The following is a 20,539-nucleotide window of genomic DNA, read 5'->3' as shown; positions in this document are numbered from 1 at the left end:
GGAACAGGAACAGTAAGATAGATGTCAACAAGATATGTTCGTTTTATAAGTGTTGTTTCATCTTTCTTTTTAATGGTAAAAACTTTGATTTTATTAGGATTAGGTGCGTTCGGTTTAGACTCTGGTGTGGATGCATTAACCTTCTGTTTGCCTTTTTGTTCAGCTGACGAATGAGATTTTTGAGAACGAACAGAATGAGCTTTAGAGCAAGATGAAGATGAATTGGAAGAATTAGAAGAATTAGATGAATGAGAAGAAGTGGGTTTAGATTGAGATGACTTCTTAGCTGGAGACTCTAGGTGACCCTTTTGCTTTTGATCATTGGTGGGACTAGCCTTAGAGTTTTGATCTCTTTTGACTTCAGAAACGAACTTATGCTTTCGGTTGGAGTCGTTCTGTGAACCGAACTTTTGCTTTTGGTTGGTATTCTCTTCCGAACCGAACCTTTGCTTTCGGTTGAAGTCATTTTCAGAACCGAACCTTTGCTTTCGATTGTTGTGGCTCTCATGCTTTTTGACAGGATTGTTCTCAAACTTCAGATTCTTGTCTTGATGTGAGAAATATGCATTCTAGGATTGCCAGAATTGTTTTCTTTTAGAGAGATTCTTCCTGTATCTCTGGTTCCGTTCACGTTTCTTATTCCTCATCTGCTTCGGTTGATGATGAATATTGGTTTTAGCTTTCGGTTTCTCCTTGGCTGGTTCACTTTGAACAGTGGGAGTTTCACTTTGAACTGAGGAACTAGATGGAACGTCTTCTTTTGCCGAACTTCCATTCTCCTGAGGAATGTCTTTCGTACCACTAGTACTTGGCTCATCGAAACTATCTGGCTTATTCAAGGGTTCTGGTATGTACCTACCTTTACTCATCCATGAGGTTCTTTCTGATAAGCCTACCGTTTCGTTTGCATTATCTATTGGAGCTGACCAGAAGTACTCATCGCAGCCATCAACATTGTCTTCGTTTACAATAGCTGTGAGTTCAGCGGTCTGATGTTCGGTTACTCCAGTGACCTTGTACACTTGATTTGGAGTGGTCCTGACCTTTTGATATACAACCGCTTTTTCTACTAAGATTGGGGACTTTTGTTGGGACAATCGAGCGAACTCCACTGAATTTTCAGAAATTAGATTCTTGTGTTTTTTAGGTTCGTTTTTTACAAATTCTAAGCAGTCAACCGTGTCCTCTACAAAAATTTCACTTATGTTGTCGTCCTCATTAAGCTCAGATGCATTTTCAACATCAATTTTGTTTTCTGAGCTCAAGTTGGTGTTTAAAGAGTCAAATTTTTGTATGGTTTCGGTTCTCAGTTTAAGTCTATCATTTTCATCCAAAAGGTTTTTAAGCATGTCCTTGTGGTCCTTGGATTTAATGAAAGATTCTATTTTGTCCAGTCCATACATGTAGGTCGGATTAATGTCATCAGATGATATCACACTCTCACAATTATAAGCTTCGGCATCGATTTCATCCTCCTTAAATTCAAGGAAGGGCAAAATCATGCGATGGATCTTTTGGCCTATTTCACAATCCAAGTGAAGCTGAGTAATATTAGAATAAAGACGTTTTGCAATTAAACAAAAAACATTTCTCTGTTTTAACAACTTTAAATTGTCTCTTTGTAAATAAATGTTTTCGTCTTTAATTTTAACTAATTCAGACTCCTTCAACTCGATCCACATGCGCCGCTCCTCACTCTTCGAAGACACCCTGCTTAATTGATCAGTTAGGTTAGAATTGGTGACTCGAGTTTGAGTTAAACTACTATCTAGATGAGAAATTCTTGTATTAACATTTTTTAGTTCTTTCTCATATGAGGATTGTGGTACTTTAAATGAAACGAAAACCGATTGTACCTTCTTGATCAGTTCATTGAGCTCATTGAACTGCTGGCTGAGCGGTTTGGCCGTAAAGCACATATCCTGCTGTTCCTTCGGTTCATTGCTTCCACCATCAGTGTTGTATCCCCTCAACTGAGATACATCGGACACCATGAAGCACCTTCCTCCACTGCTTTCCTCCTTTGCCACACAAGCCTTTCCATGAGAAGGCTTCCTCACTTCATCGTCTTCCGAGTCGGTTGACCAAACTTCCACGCTACCGAACTCATCATCAGCAACCGAACCCTGCACAATTAGAGCATTCATGGAAGGGTTAGCGGTAGATTTCTTCTTTCTCATTTCATCAAGCCTTTTCTGCAGCACAACTTCCTCATCCTTTTCCTCGTCTTTTTCAGCCATCTTTTTGAGGACACAATCCTTAGCATAGTGATTTTTCCCTCCACAGTAGTAACAGCTTACTCCAGAATCACCATCTGCTTTCGGTTCCTTCTTGGGCTCTTCAACCTTCGGTTCATTATTAATCTTTTCTGAACTATAACTCCCCTGCCAGTTTCGGTTTTTGTTGCTAGGAAATCTCTTCTTAATGAACCTCTTGGGGTTAGACACCATCATAGCATAATCCTCAGACGTGAGGTCATACTCCTCCAAGTTGAGGTCTTCATCCTCCATCACAACTTTACTTTTTGACAGAAGGGCCAGCGAACCTAGGCTTGAAACAACGTTCTTTTCCCGCAGCACAATCTTCTCCTGGGACTTGAGAATACCCACCAGTTTCGCCAGAAAGTATGATTTAAACTGCTCATGAGCCTTAACTGTTGACACCACCGCTCTCCATTTTGACCTTAGACAATTTAAGAACGTAACCTTCTGCTCGATAAGCTTCCTTTCGATGTCATGTTTGATCATCCTGATGAGAAGATGATTGAAGTGATCGAACGTCTGGGTCACAGTTTCTTCGGCTCCTTGCCTGAATTCTCCAAACTCAGATAAGATCAAGGTTTGGATAGAATGTTCAAGATCCTGGTCTGTAGAGTACAGTTCGCGAAGTCTATCCCAAACTTCCTTAGCCGTCGTGCATGAGCTGACCAACCTGAAGGTGTCGGACTGAAGGGCGAATCTTATCAATCTTAACACCTTGCTATTACACTGGAATTTATCCTTTTCATCTTGTGCAATATCTTTGACATCCTTCAGCAGATCATTATACTCCTTTTGAGTTTTAATAATCCTTGACGTTGCAGAATGAGAAAAAGGTCCATTAATGATTGCTTCCCATATGAGGTATCCATTATCCTCAGATCCTATAACATAGTCTTCGAAGTGATGCGCCCATACTTCATAATCATGGGTATATAGGATTGGAATCTTCGTGGTTAAACCGATGCTGTTGGAAATATTGATGGGGTTTGATTGCGACTCGTCCATTATGATCGAAAAACCTGTTTAAAGATCAGACTTGTAATTAATCAGATTAGGGCAAAACAATAAATATCAAGATACGTCAATAATGAGATGACGGCTCAATAAATATCAGTAATTGCGGAAAAACCCTAATTGAAACCTTTTCACAGAAAAGATGTGTATCGATTACACAGCCTCCTGCTCTGATACCAATTGATGAGATTAAAACTTTAATCTTGAAGATCGATTAGATCTTAAGCAGGTAAATAAATACTAAACAGCAAGAACACGAAAATAAAGACCAAGTCAAGAATGAATCAAACGAGTCGAATGATTAAAACAAAACCCTCAGAAGAACTCGATTAAGAACATCAACTATAAAGGATTAGTAGGTTTACAAGAACGATTAAGAATACTGTAAAGCTATCGTATTTCTCTAAAATGTTAACCTAATATGCATGCAAGCATATACTTATATAATAAACTTAAAAGGCTTCTCGGTTGGACAGGCCCAAACCGGAGCACAAAACAATTGGACTAACAGCCGAGCCCAATGACGCAATCCTTGAACGAATCTTCAACCCAACAGCAGTAGTTGGTTATCATTTGTTTGGTGAGTCTTCTCACTATACTCGTGTATCAAAGGCAAAAATGTTGGCCTGCTGGATTGTGTTATGTAAAATGCTAGTTGTCTTTGTGATGCTTGCATGGAAGACCCAGGGGGTAGCCAATGGCATTTATATGAAAGACCATGGGGGTAGCCCATTGAAATTATATGATAGACCATGGGCGTAGCACATGGCACTTGGATGTTAGACCATTGGGGTAGCCCATGACATTCCAAGGAAAGACCCTGGGGGTAGCCCATGTCACTTGGTTGTAATACCTTAGGGGTAGCCCATGGCATTCCATGGAAAATACCATGGGGGTAGCCCGTGGCAATTATATGTATGATATGTGGTATTTTTGGAGAACTCACTAAGCTGTGTGCTTACAGTTTTGTGGTGTAACATTTTTAGGTACTTCCAGTTCGAAAGGGAAGGGCCCGACATGATCACACATCACCACCCTCATGATTCTGCATGTATGACTATTTTACTCTTGCAATTTTGATAAACTATATTGTGGTTGATTTTGAGACACCTGGTGTATGGATTTGATGATTTTTAAAATGAAACTTTTATCACTATTTTTGGAATGTTACAAGTTGGTATCAGAGGCTTGGTTTGAGGAATTCGGTCACACTCTTGGGTGTATCAGAAATCAAGCTAAGGAATTGATAAACTTTTCAAAAGAAAAATGAGTTTCTAAAAGGGTTTTACTAAGAAAAAGGGGTGTGATGCGTGCAATCAAGTGAGCTCAAGTAAGTGATTCCAAAAAATACACGTACCAATGTATTATGACTAGTATGCATGATATGTGGATTGCATGTTAGAGTATGGCTAAAGATACCTTCAGGACTCATATGCTAGAATTGCCTGATTTATGTGATGCCTTATAGCCTAAGGGGATTGGATGTTGTGTATTACTTGGGATTTACATCGACTCATTTAATTGCTAAGTGTATGCTTTAAAAATTGTATACGATCACGATATATAGCCCTAGAATGATTTGTTTGGCCTTATTTCATGTTCCTTGTTTGGTTGTGGGGATATAGAGTCATTTATTCAAAAATCTATGTGGTCCCATTTTTGTGTATAGTTTGCAGGCATAAGGCAACCAACGGTGTTGGTAGAGGTCCCTAGTATTGCAGAGGTCGGTGAGTCAAGGATTCCTAGGAGAGCCTAGGGAATGCCATAATGTGTTATGTATGCTTCTTATCATAGGGATTGTGTTTTGGCTTTAGTGGGTGACTTGGAGGATTCAAGATGGTTCTTGAGGAAAGTATGGATAAGTGTGGAAGGTAGTATTGGGCCCGTATTACTGAAAGCACAAGATCTGTACTCGAGTTAGGGACGGTCTTGGAGATTCTAAGGAGTTTGTTAAGTGAGAATTCCCTCAAGTTTTATCTGATCGTTTGTATGTTTGTGTTTCAGTATGGTGACCACTTGAGGATGAGCTTCTGGTTTCGATTCTGGTTGTGGTGCAAAACTGATCGATAAGAGGTTGGACGAGTATATCACATCGGAGATTACTTAAAGTATTATGGAGGCCACCCCAGTTATCTTTGGTACCATCATGGAGGGTATCATGGGGCTTTTGCACGAGAGTCTCGGGGCTTTTCGGGCCGGTATCGCGGTTGGGCAATTAGGGGCACAAACTCTCTCATTCATGGAGTTCAAGGCTTGTGGAGCCCCAGAGTTCTTTGGGGCTAAGGACCCCATTTCTAGCCGCCGACGGATCACTGACATGGAAAATGCTCAACGAAAGAGCTTCTACCCTGATGGGTTGAAGGTGGGGTTCACATCCAGCCTTCTAAGGGGTCGAACTCACAAATGGTGGGAGGAGGTTGGTCATGTTGTGGGATCTGTGGGTGTGGTGGCCATGACTTGGAAGGATTTTGTAGGAGATTCCAAATTAAGTTTGCACCGAAGATCGAGGTGCAACAGCTGGTGAGTGAGTTCCAGGACCTTCGCCAGACTACTGAGATTGTGGCGGAGATCACCGCCAAGTTCTAGGAGAGAGCTTTGTTGGTTTCACATTATGTGGAAGAATAAGAGATGAAGAAGACGAGATACCATGACATGTTGAGATATGACATCCGTGAGTTTATGAGTTTGTCAGGTTGAAAACCCCTAGAGGATATGATCGCTAGCACTCGAGAACGGGAAATTGATTTGGAGCATGTTAAGAAGCAAAAATCGGTTCAAGTTCAGTCAGTGGAGGTCTTTAGGAAAGAAGCCCAATGTGTTGAATCATGATCTAGAGGCCAACATGGCTGAAGCCTATGCGACAAGTGAGGGAAAACCGCACAATGGCGCGTGTCAAGTCAGTGGTTCGGGCTGCTTCAGGTGTGGCAAGACTGGTCACATGAATAAGGATTGTCCCCATATATCGAGTCTGATTTACTTCCATTGCAATTAGACGCTCCACAAGAAGGCTGAGTGCCCTAAATTGATAGGAGGATTTCTCATGGTGCCTAAACTAGTCACTTTGAGGATTACTGATGGCCGCTAGGGCAAGGTGGAGGTTCTCGTGGTGAAGAGTCAGGCATTCCAGTTGACAGCCGAGAAGGCATGGGCAGCACCTACTGTGGTCAATGGTATGTCTCACTACTTTATCCTATACTTCTTTCTTTCTTTATGACTATGTTTTATCTGCTTATTTATAGGGACTTTCTGATGGGTTTTGAGCATTCTAACACTTCCTAAGTGTACATGCAACCCTAATAACCTTGGATCTATGTTTGTCTAACTATCATGCAAAGTTGAATTCCAAGGTTATATTCCTATCTAGCATACATGGGGAACAATTTTTTAACTTGAAGGAAAGATAGAATAACTTACCTTGTTGTTGCTTATGTTCCTTGAAACCTTGTGAGCCTAGCACCCCAAGTGTGATGCCTCAAATGCCTCACACAACACCAAATGCTCTTGAAAGGACTTTTGAGAGAATACACACTTCTTGAAATCGGCCTAGCCCTCTTGTCTCTTATGTGTAGCCGATTTTGGTGGAGAATGGGACTCTTATATAGTGTTGACACATCTTAGGGTTACACCATGTAAACCCTAATGTGTCATGACTCTTCATTTCCATGACCCATGGGTTTGTAACTCCCATGGAGCATCCTATGGGTAGAACCCAACTTGATAACCCATGGAGCCTCTTAGCCCACTATACAAGATATGAATGATTTACATAATCAACCCATACATTTAATTAGTTATCTTTTGGTCACTTAATTAATTCTAAATTAATTCTTTGATCAAACTAATCAAATAATATTATTAATATATTAGAACTTATAATATATTAATAATCTCCAAGTGTTATTCCTCTCATTTAGTCTATCCAATTGCATGGTGCCATGCAACCCAAATGGACCATGCCGGGTCGGGTCAAGTACTAACCAGAAATAGTTATGGACTTAGACACCTTATCCAACAGTCTCCCACTTGGATAAGTCTAATAACTATAATTCCAGTACTTCAGGAACCGACCGACAATCGTAGCTCTTGCAAGGTCTCTCAGAACTGAGAAGATGTTGATACGCCATTTAAGATAAGTGATCATATAATCCTCTGTTCTAGATATCAACCGGACAAATACATGGAACAATGTCTTACTTATTGTCCAGCAGTTTGTTTCCCGATTTCCGATTTGTTTGACAAAGAACTTAATTGAACACATCAACTTAGTTCTGACCGGGCCCGGTACATAGGTCAAAACAAAATCATCGAGGGGCCCAGATATCAGCATCTAATCCAAGAAGGAACAGATAAACTTCGACTCATATGTTTGTTCTACCACTCATTGAATTATACACAAAAGCACGTTTTATAACATCGAGTTACCAATGAGTTTTCGTACAATCAATGCATAACCAACTTGTAAGTAACAAATCATATCTCTAGGTTTGAAGACTTATATGATATTACCGTCTCACGATCACTCGAGATACAATTCCATGAAGTGATTCCAGTGAGCATGGGTTGAGTCCAATGCTCAGAACTTATGAGCACTCATGATTGTTGTAGCCTTGTTCAACACCTTAGACCTCTGCAACCAATCATGACAGTCTTGATTCATACCTACTTCCGACATATGACCGACTGTGGAGGTTTGAATAATATGTTATACCAAACAAAATTATTCTGGAAGTCAAAACAAGCAAAGGAAATATACTAAACGATCGACAAGAGATAGCAACACTTTACTCATAAATAGAACACCTTTTATTCATCATCTAATGTCAATTACACTTTACAAATTTCTAGGTTATCTAACTATTGAATCTAATATCATCCTTCAGCCCTATGCTCCGAGCATGCTGGAGATGCTTAACCCGAGTCAGTCCCTTCGTGAGGGGATCTGCTGGGTTCTCATCCGATGATACCCTCTTTGCCACGAGGAGTCCTTCTTCTATTCGATGTCTGATAAAATGGTATTTTCTGTCAATGTGTCTAGATCTCCCGTGATCCCTTGGTTCCTTGGCTAAGGCAACAACACTCTCACTATCACAGAAAATTTCCATTGGCTCTTTAATAGCTGGTACAACTCCAAGGTCTCCAATGAAGTTCTTCATCCATATCGCCTCCTTTGCCGCCTTGCTAGCTGCAATATACTCTGATTTCCAAGTTGAATCAGCCACTGTCTCTTGCTTGGAACTCTTCCAAGAAATTGCTCCTCCGTTTAGGGTAAAGACCTAGCCCGACTGAGAGCGGAAATTATCCCTATCAGTCTGGAAACTAGCATCACTATACCCTACAACTCTCAAGTCATCACTCCCACCGAGGGTAAGGGCCCAATCCTTAGTCCTCCGTAGGTACTTGAGGATATTCTTTACCACAGTCCAGTGTGTCTTGCCAGGGTTCCCCTGATACCTCCTAACCATGCTCAGGGCAAAGGCTACATCAGGTTGAGTACACGTCATAGCATACATGATCGATCCTACAGCCGAAGCATAAGATATTTGACTCATTTCTCTATCTCAGCCTCAGTGCTAGGGCTTTGTGTCTTACTCAATCTGACGTTACTCTGGATGGGTAACTCTCCTTTCTTGGAGTCCTGCATGCTGAATCTCTTCAGCACCTTATCCAAGTAGGTACTCTGACAAAGTCCAATTAGTCTTTTACTCCGATCTCTCAAGATCCTTATCCCTAGAATATAGACAGCTTCTCCTAGGTCCTTCATAGAGAAACACTTCCCAAGCCAGGACTTGACTTCCTGTAGAGTTGGGATGTCATTTCCTATGAGTAGTATGTCATCCACATACAACACCAAAAAGCTAACTATACTCCCACTAGCCTTGACATACACGCAAGACTCATCTTCACTCCTAGAAAAGCCAAATTCCTTGACCTTTTCATCAAAGCAAAGATTCCATCTGCGAGGTGCTTGCTTCAATCCATAAATGGATTTCTCAAGCTTACACACTCTATTAGGGTACTCGTTGCTGACAAAACCCTCTGGCTGACTCATGTAAACATCTTCAGCCAACTTTCCATTAAGGAAAGCGGTTTTGACATCCATATGCCATATTTCATAGTCATGAAATGCAGCTATGGCTAACATAACCCGAATGGACTTAATCTTGGCTACTAGAGAAAAGGTCTCATCATAGTCCACTCCAGGAATTTGAGAGAAGCCCTTTGCAACCAGTCTAGCCTTATAAGTGTGTACTTTACCATCCATGTCGGTCTTCTTCTTGAAGACCCATTTGCACCCTACTGTCTTACGACCTGGTACATTCTCAACCAAGTTCCAAACTTGATTGTCATACATGGACTATATTTCGCTGTCCATTGCCTCTTTCCATTTGGCTGACTCAGGGCCTGCCATGGCTTCCACGTAACTGTTAGGTTCATCCAGACCTATCAGTGTCTCATCACTGATAAGTGTATCTGCTTCTTTAGTAATATGGAATCCATAGTAATGCTCAGGAGCATTCCTAACCCTTGTGGAACGCCTCAGAGGTACATACTTGTCAATTGGCTCAACAGGAGTTTCCTCCTCAAGTTGAGTGCTAGGGTTTGAAGTTCCTTCACCGCTTGACTCTTGAATTTCTTCAAGATCAACTTGCCTCCCACTGTTTCCTTGGCTTATGAACTCTCTCTCTCTCTCTAAAGAAATCCCTCCTAGCTACAAAGACCACACTTTCACTAGGTCTGTAGAAGAGGTAACCAAAGGATTGCTGTGGGTAGCCGATGAAAATACACCTCTCGCTTTGGGGTTCGAGCTTATCATGAGTCTCGCGTATCACGAAAGCCTCGCAACCCCAAATCTTGATGTGGTCTAGTTGGGGTACTTTACCAGTCCACATCTCGTGAGGAGTTTTGGCAACTTTCTTTGTAGGGACTAGATTAAGGATATGGGTGGCAGTCTCTAAGGCATACCCCCATAATGAGATTGGTAGCGAAGCTCGACTCATCATGGAATGAACCATATCCAACAAGGTTCGATTACGCCTCTCAGCCACACCATTCAACTGTGGTGTCCTGGGAGGTGTCAGTTGTGAGACTATCCCACATTCCCTTAGATAGTCAAGGAACTCTAAACTAAGATACTCACCACCACGATCGGATCGAAGCATCTTAATGTTCCTGCCCAATTGATTCTCGACTTCCTGTTTAAATTCCCTAAGCCTTTCGAAAGTCTCTGACTTATGCTTGATCAAGTAGACATATCCATATCTACTGTAATCATCAGTAAAAGTCAAATAATAACGATTAGCATCCTTGTGGCATGTTTGAATGGTCCACACACATCCGTGTGTACAAGGTCCAACAAACCTTCACCCCTCTCACAAGAACCTGTGAAGGGTGACTTTGTCATTTTTCCAAGTAAGCATGATTCGCAACTATCATCTGACTTTAGGTCAAATGACTCCAAGACTCCATCCTTTTGGAGTTGGCCTATGCGTTTCTTGCTTATATGTCCAAGACGATAATGCCATAATGATGCTTTATCCAAGTTATTATTAACAGAATCAATACACAATACATTATTTCCTAAGTTATCAACCACAGATACTGTTTCATACACGCCATCACAAGGTAATGCTTTAAAATAAAGAACATTATTAAATAAAGCATTAATCGAACCAACTTCATTATCAAATGAAAAGGTGAAACCTTGTTTATACAATGCATGAAAGGAAATAATATTTCTTGCCATTTCTGGCGAATAACAACACTTATTCAAATCTTAACTAAACCCACTACTTAGCGATAAAGTATAAACTCCAATCTTGGTGACATGTAATGCTTTCCTATTCCCCATGATTAAGTTTATTCTTCCTTGCTCCACATTCTCACTTCTTCTTAGTCCCTGCAAGTCACAACAAATATGAATACCACAACCGGTATCAAGGACCCAAGATTTAGAATGGGGCGAGTTATTAGAAATGATAGTGTAAATACCTGCATGGTTGGGTTTAACTTTCCCATCCTTCACATCTTGCTGGTATTTTGGGAAGTTCCACTTCCAATGTGATTTTTCATGGCAATAGAAGCATTCAGCCTCTTTTGGGTCAGAAGAAGGAGTGACGAAACCTTTCTTGGTTCCACTTGAAGAAGAGCCATCAAGGGTCCGAGCCTTAGTACCCTTTGAAGAGCTCTTTCTCTTCTTCCCTCGACTTTTCCCGATTGCCAAAATCGGAGTAGAGTTTGGAGTAGGAGTGTTAACAACCGACTTCCCCTTAAGACCTGTTTCTGCGGTCTTGAGAAGTCCCTAAAGTTTGCTGAGTGTGACCTCTTCCTTATTCATGTGATATGTCATGCGGAATTGATCATAACACGATGGTAAGGAGTGCAAAATGATATCTATTGCAAGCTCCTCAGGGAAGTTCACATTAAGCTTCAGCAATCGATCCACATACCTTTGCATTTTCTGCATGTGGCTCGTGACGGATTCCCCATCCTTCATCATGGTTGTTATCATGGAGCAGATGATTTCATACCTCTCTTGTCGTGCACTTTGATGGTATCTTTCCATCAGATCTTGGTGCATTTCATAAGGGTAGAAATCCTCATAAGACTTTTGGAGTTCCGCTGTCATCGTGGCCATCATGATGCATGCCACTTTCGTAGCATCCCTTTCATGTGCCTGGAAGTCAGCGATCTCCTGAGGAGTTGCAGTGGTCTCATCAGTCTCCTTAAGCTCCTTGTTAAGGACATATTCTTTGTCCTCGTAGCGGGTAATCATCTTGATGTTTCTGATCCACTCATTGAAGTTGGATCCATCAAAAGTGACTTTCCCACACAAGTTCATAAGGGTAAAGGAGCCATTAAGATTAGAGCCAGAAGCAGCATTGTTTGAAGACATCTGAAAGAAAAGGACAAGATTAGTTTAGATATTAAGAGAGTCCTTAATAAAACACTCAAATGTAATATTAAGGCTAGGACCCAATCACAATATATTATAACTTAGAAGAGGTATGCCGTAATCCAAGCTATAACATATTTGAAAGGTAGGTGAATGACGATTCACCAATTTCCACCACGAAAACTGAAATATTAAATATTAGGTTTTTGATTGGTTCTTAGAAATTCCTAGATTCTTTGAGATTCAATGCACTTTTCAAAGGCATGTTTCAATCTCGAGTGTGCCCTCCAAGTTTTGTGACTGGGATACCGAGGATCACAAAACAAGGTGTGAAGTAACCATGCAAATCACTTGGTACCCTTAAAGTTTATCACTCAATAGATGTGCCGGTAAACCACACACGCTCCACCGATACTATAATAAACCTTAAGTCACCCTTTACCTACCTTGTTAAGTCCAAGTTAGTGTGCCGGTTAACCACACACACTCCACCAACGACTTAAAAAAAGTGTAAAGTGTAATTTCATGGATTAGCACCTTATTCACATTTTTCCTAAAGTAACTAAGATTGGGAATTTAATTAAAATATTTAGTTACTTTATAATATTCATCATACTTTTAATGAGAATTTATAAGTCCTTGTCTTACTTGTTCGGCTAACGATCCTCTACCGGTCAAGCAAGCGGTGGGTGAGAGTGGACACCCATTAAGTTGCCATTTTATAGGCAACAACCGTATACCCACCTTATAGACCGGCTTCGTGAATGAGGCGTAGTAGCGGTACGATGACTTTGTTCTTATACATACATATATATATATATATATATATATATATATATATATATATATATATATATATATATATTATTAAATCATAATAATATAAGTATAAGGGTTGAATTTTAACTTTGAAAATTCTAAGGGTTGGAACTAAAGTTTTTAACATGACTTTACTTGTTCCAAAACTTGAGGGAAAGTTTTGTAAACTTTCAAAACTTTTCAGTTCTTGTAACTTATGAATTTATTAAGGTAATAAAATGAAGACTCTTCACTTTTCTAACTCTTGTGTTCTTTTAATTGTTTTAACTCAAGTGAGTTTTGGTTTTCCATAACTTGAGGACAAGTTATGGACTCCATTAAAACACATTATGATCAAGAATTTAACTACCACATAGGTTACGAATAATTCCTATGATCATCTAAACATCATAAGATCAAGAACATGAATATGAACACTTTCATGAATCAAAATTACACTTAAAACTTTTTAATTTTAATAACTAGTTGTTGTAAATGGATTAGCAAAGACATTACACCATCTAAAACAAGTTTTCAAGTACCAAAACAGTTTAGGGTAATGTTTCTAGTCCATTTCCAGCAACTAAAGTCGAAAATCTGCACTCTGAGGCTCCTACTCGCCGAGTGCATGAACCTACTCGGCGAGTAGGTTGAAGATACAAGTGAACTCGGCGAGTCTCCCCATGGACTCGGCGAGTTCATCAGGCAGACAACAAGTTTTTCTACTTTTTTCAACTTTTAAGCACAAATAACAAACAAACAAGCCTAGGCTCTGATACCACTGATGAGTTTTGAACATTCTAACACTTCCTAAGTGTACATGCAACCCTAATAAACTTGGATCTATGTTTGTCTAATTATCATGCAAAGTTGAATTCCAAGGTTATATTCCTATCTAGCATACATGGGGAACAATTTTTTTAACTTGAATGAAAGATAGAATAACTTACCTTTATGTTCCTTGAAACCTTGTGAGCCTAGCACCCCAAGTGTGATGCCTCAAATGCTTCAGACAACACCAAATGCTCTTGAAAGGACTTTTGAGAGAATACACACTTCTTGAAATCGGCCTACCCCTCTTGTTTCTTATGTGTAGCCGATTTTGGTGGAGAATGGGACTCTTATATAGTGTTGACACATCTAGGGTTACACCATGTAAACCCTAATGTGTCATGACTCTTCATTTCCATGACCCATGGGTTTGTAACTCCCATGGAGCATCCATGGAGCATCCTATGGGTAGAACCCAACTTGATAACCCATGGAGCCTCTTAGCCCACTATACAAGATATGAATGATTTACATAATCAACCCATATATTTAATTAGTTATCTTTTGATCACATAATTAATTCTAAATTAATTCTTTGATCAAACTAATCAAATAATATTATTAATATATTAGAACTTATAATATACTAATAATCTCCAAGTGTTATTCCTCTCATTTAGTCTATCCAATTGCATGGTGCCATGCAACCCAGATGGACCATGCTGGGTCGGGTCAAGTACTAACCAGAAATAGTTATGGACTTAGACACCTTATCCAACACTTTCATAGTCAGTGGTATGAGTGCTCACATCCTGTTTGATTTGGGTGCTACCCGATCTTTTTTATCTCTTGTGCTTAGCAAGAAGTTTAGTGATGCCCCTGAAATTTTGGAGTGTCCATTAGAGGTACAGAGTACGGAAGATCGTTCATCACGTGCTTTGAGGGTTCATCGAGGATGTGTCCTGAACATGTTCATCGAGCAATATTCTATCGATTCCTCTGCAAGGGTCGAAGGTTATTATGGAGATGAATTGGTTTCCCCCAATGGGGTTATGATTGATTATGAGCGCCAAGTACTAAGAGTTTGAATCCCAAGTGGGGGAGAATTGGTTATTCATGGTGAGGGTCCTTAGTGTGGATTGAATCTTTGTTCAGCTGCGAGAGCTAGGAGATGTCTTTAGTAGGGTTGTTCTGGATTCCTAGCCTATGTGGTAGATACTCGTGTGGAGGGAATGATGACCGTAGGCGATGTACCCATTGTTCGAGATTTTCCTGACGTGTTCCTTGAGGAATTACTTGGAGCTTCTCCTGAGAGGCAGGTTGAGTTTCAGATTTATTTGGTTCCGGATTCGGCTCTGATAGCCAATGCACTATATCGTTTAGCTCCTCTGGAGATACAGGAGTTGTGTACACAGTTCTAGGAGATGCTAGACAATGGATTTATCAGGACGAGTAGTTCGCCATGTGGAGCACTGATCATGTTCATGAAAAAGAAGGATAATTCAAATAGGATGTACATTGACTACTAGGAGTTAAATAAGTTAATGGTAAAGAACCATCATCCGCTACCGAGGATAGACAATTTATTCGACCGACTTCAGGATGCGTCTTGGTTATCTAAGATTGATTTGCGATCGGGATACCATCAGATGAGGGTCATAGACAAGGATGTGTAAAAGATGGATTTTAGAACTCTTTATAGACATTACGAGTTTGTGGTGATTCCTTTCGGGCTCACTAACACACTAACAATGTTCATGGATCTCATGAACCGGGTGTGCAGACCGATGTTGGATTGGGCAGTGATTGTGTTTATTGATGATATTCTTTTCTAATTCAAGACCAAGGAGCAACACAAGGAGCATTTATGGGAGGTATTAGAGACCCTAAGGAGAGAGAGGCTTTATGCCAAATTCTCCAAATGTGAGTTCTAGTTACGCGAGGTGTAGTTTTTGGAGCACATCGTGAACTAGAAGGGTATATTCTCCGACCCGAATAAGATTGAGGTGGTGCTGTGGTGGGGATTCCGAGAACATCCTATGAGGTTCAAAGTTTTCTTGGATTAGCAGTCTGTTATTGAAGATTTATTCAAGATTTCTCCAAAATTGCGGTACATTGACCCGTTTGACGAAGTAGAAATCACTTTTCGATGGGGACTGATTAGCAAGTAGCTTTCGAGACGTTGAGACAAAGATTATGCGAGGTCCCGATTCTCACTCTTCCCGAGGGCATGTAAGATTTCTTAGTTTATTGTGACGCATCAATTTTAGGATTAGGTGTAGTGATCATGCATAGGGGTCACGTGATTGATTACGTTTCGAGGCAATCAAAGCCTCATGAGGCGAATTTCCCGGCACATGATTTGGAGTTAGGGTTATAGTTTTCGCCTTCAAGATTTGGAGGCATTAGTTGTATGGGGTTAGGTACACTATTTACACCGACTATAAGAGCCTGAGGTACCTAATGGATCCGCCAGATCTGAATATGAGACAATAGACATGGTTGGATGTAGTGAAGGATTATAATTATGAGATTTTGTATCACGCGGGAAAGGCCAACATTGTGGTCGATGCCTTGTTCCCAAGGTCATGAGTACACCCATCAAGGATATGTATTTGAGGATGGTTATTGTTTTCCCCTGTTAGATATGACCAATAAGGCTTAGGTGGAAGGGTTGGGGAGGGAAAATTGGAAGTCGGAGTGAAATAGTGGTTATATTCCTTTATTTGCCAGTAACAAGGTTGTAGAACTCGTTACTTGGTACCTGCTCGACCGACTACCGAGTAGCGAGTACTGGGTAGTACTCATGAGTACTCGGGGAGTACTCGCATTTGGTAATTCATGTAGAAATATATTTAGGGAAATTATATATGTCAAAATCATAAGTTAAAATCATAAGTTGATTGAAATCTATAACAAAATACATGTGAATACCCAAAAACTAAAAAAAAAACAAATAATGGTCTCACTTCGTGAATAATTACTGAAAATTTAAGATATATATGTAGTAATAATCACATGTGTGTATGTTAAATAATAATAATTCATTAAGTATAATATACATATTAATCATTGAGTTGACCGAGTTTTACAACACTGCTTAGTTCAGTAAGGGGCCAATCGGGGAGTACTCGGGATTCTATAACTCGCCTCGGCAAGAGGCCTAGTAGCGAGTACTCGGAGGAGTAATTGGCCAACTCGGCGAGTTTTACAACACTGGTCAGGAACATGAGTAGGCTACTGACTCAGTGTGGTAGGGTTTGGGTCCCGATTGTTGGTGGGATTAGACAGAGACTACTGGAGGAGGCTCATAAATCGATGTTTTCGATCCACCAGGGGGCCACGAAAATGTATAGGGATCTGAGGTTGAGCTATTGGTGGCCGTGTATGAAGAGGGTGGTAGCATGGTTTGTGGAGTGGTCCTTGACTTGCCGGAAAGTCAAGGCCGAACATCAGAGACCCCATGAGAAGATGCAGTCGTTACCCAGTCTCATGTGGAAATTGGAGGAGATCACCATGGATTTCATTTCGAAGTTGCCAAGGACGACATGCGGGGTTGATTCTATCTGTGTTATCGTTGATAGATTAACCAAGAGTGCTCATTTCATACCCATCGTTGAGAGTATATCTGCTTAGAGGTTGACCGACATTTACATCCGGGAGGTGGTGGTTCTGCACGGGGTACCAGTGTTGGTGGTTTCGGATCGAGATGTTCGCTTCACTTTCAAGTTTTTGAGGAAATTTCATGAGGAGTTCGGTACTCAGCTACATTTCAACACATCATACCACCCCAGAGCGATGGACAGAGTGAACAGACTATTCAGATGCTCAGGGCGTGTGTGCTGGAATTTCGTGGGAATTAGGATACTTATCTTACACTGGATGAGTTCTCCTATAACAACAACTTTCATGCTAGTATTGATCAAGTTAATTCAGCAGGTACGAAGTCGACTACATGAGATTATGGGGAGTACTAAGGTGGTACTCAAGACCATCAAGTTGATTCAGTAGGTGCGAGGTCAAGTACAGACCACACAGAGTCGCCAAAAGATTTATGTTGACCACGGTGATCAGACCTCGAGTTTAGGTGGGTGATTTTGTACTTCTAAAGGTATCACTCTAGAAAGGTGTCATCTGATTCCAGAAGCAGGGAAAGCTGGGCCTACGATATATTGGTCCCTTCAGGATTGTCGTCCGATGGGCAAGGTTTCTTACCAGTTGGACCTGCCTGATGAGCTAAGTAAGATCCATCACACATTCCATGATTCTCAGTTACAGAAATGTCTAGTTGATGATTCCGCAGTGGTTCCCTTGGATGATACTCAGGTGGATGAGTGCCTAAATTATGTGGAGAGACTGATTGTGATTATTGATAAGAAAACGAAGACATTGCCAACAAGGTGATGGGCTTAGTTAAGGTTCAATGGCAACATCAGAAGGGTTCAGAGTGGATGTGGGAGCATGAGGATGAGACGAAATATCATTACCCAGTGTTATTTGCAGCAGCAAACTTCGAGGATAAAGTCTGATTCAAGTGGGGGAGAGTTGTAATATCCAAATCTTGAGGTACATTTTATTTTATTAAGGTTTGGATTTTTCGGAGTATCCACAACGTGGTGAAGGATTGCCATGATGTGGCGATGAATTTTTGGTCACGAACTTCCTTTAACCCACCACGACGTGGCGGGGATAGGCCACGGTGTGGCCGCAACTGATTACTTAAACCCTAATTTTCTAGGTTTTTCACCATATTTAAAAGGAATGAGAAGCCTAGGGTTTCCTCATCCTTAGCCTCTACCACCGTCCATAGTTCTGAAGAAACCCTAATTACTTTTCCTATTTTTGTTGAAGCTTACCTTGGTGCTTATGGAAGATTTTGAAGGAAGGCGAAGAAGGAGCAAGCCAAGAATCAACAAGTAAGTCCCCATTTCTCTTCTTAGCACATTGTTGGACCCTTGTAAGTGTCCAAGACTCCACATTTGTGCTACTAGGTTGTTAGATCTTTATTTTTATTCCATTTTCTTCTTGTTCTTGTTAGTTGGGATGATGAGATCCCATAAAGGTTGCAAATTTATGAATATCTAGATCATTTGGAGTAACTGATGGATTAGATCTAAAGTATGGTTGGTAGATTGGACCATGCATGGGATTTTGGTCGTAATCATCATTTTGACCTAATTAGCTTAAGACATGCATTGGACATGCATGTCTATAAACCAACGACTTTCAAGTTAGTTTTATTGTTTGACATTCTTCTAGAACTGATGGAGTAAGGACTTTGGAGATTAAGTGCTTAATGGTTAAGTCCGTTTTATGTTTTGCTTATTTGGGACCAAAGGTTGAAGATCTTGATCTCTTGGAGAGTCCTAAGAGATAAAGATGGAAACTTTATCCATTTAGAGCATTAAAATGACTAGATCTGAGCTATGAAGCTCTTGGTATTGAAAGAAATGACTTAGCCCATTAATTTGTTGGGAACTCAGTACCCACGACATGGGCTTAGGCTGCCATGACATGTCGATTAGGGAATTGGCGTTTGTTTTTTTCGCTCGTGGGCCACAATATTGTCAAGGATAGCTACGACGTGGAAAGTCAACTTAAGTTAACTTGAACATTGACTTTTTGGCTTGAGTTGACTTTTGGTCAAACCCCTAGTTTTGGAAGGAGACTAAGGGTTTACCTTATGTGGATGTATATGTGGTATATATCATCTACATTCTCGGTAGTGAGAGCGGTAGCATTTGATTATCGTCTATTATGTGAGTCTTCTGACTGTACTCGTGGGTTGATGACAATAATGCCAACCCACTAGATTATGTTATAAAGAATGCTATTTGTCTTTATGATGCTTGCGTGGAAGACCCCGGGAGTAGCCCATGGCATTTGTATGAAAGGCCAGTGGGTAGCTCATGGCAATTGCATGAAAGACCATAGGGGTAGCCCATGACACTTGAATGTTAGACCATGGGAGTAGCCTACGTACTTTCACGGAAAAACCATGGGGTGTCCCATGACACTTGGTTATAAGACCCTGGGTCTAGCTATGACATTCCAAGGAAAAGACCATGGGGTAGCCCGTGGAAATTGTATGTATGGTATATGATATTTTTGGGGAGCTCACTAAGGTCTATGCTTACAATTTCGTGGTATAACATTTCCGGGTACTTCCAATTCGAAAGGGAAGGGCCCGACACGATTGCACAAAATCCCCCTCATGGTTCCGCATTTATGACTATTTCACTATGATGATCTTGATACACTGTATTTTGGTTGATTTTGAGACACCTGATGTATGGATTTGATGATTTTTAAAATGAAAAATTTTATCACTAGTTTTGGAATGTTACACCAGCAATGACAAAGAATGAAATCCAAAACTTGTATAATCATCAAAGGCATAGACGATTCAAATTAAAGTGATGGTGACAGACTGACTATGGGTTTTGAAGCAAGAACGAACATAGAGTTTTTTAATAGTTTTTTTTAGCTTAATCAACAAATCAAATATAAAGATAAAACTTGGATTCTTTTTTTTTTTTTTTTAAATTTGAAAGTTTACATAAAAAATGAATTATAATTTTGGATTTCATTTAATGTACATATAATATTACTAATATACATTATTTAATTAAATAACAATTTAATTCTTACTAAATTCTCATTGATCTATTCTACAACACAATAGATGTCGAGAACATATGAACAAACACATACACACACACACACATATATATATATATATATATATATATATATATATATATATATATATATATATATATATATATATATATATATATAT

This window comes from Lactuca sativa, chromosome 4 (genome assembly GCF_002870075.4).
Source record: "Lactuca sativa cultivar Salinas chromosome 4, Lsat_Salinas_v11, whole genome shotgun sequence".
NCBI lineage: Eukaryota > Viridiplantae > Streptophyta > Magnoliopsida > Asterales > Asteraceae > Lactuca > Lactuca sativa.
The sequence above is the reverse complement of the archived record's forward strand: the minus strand, read 5'-3'. Positions refer to the sequence as shown.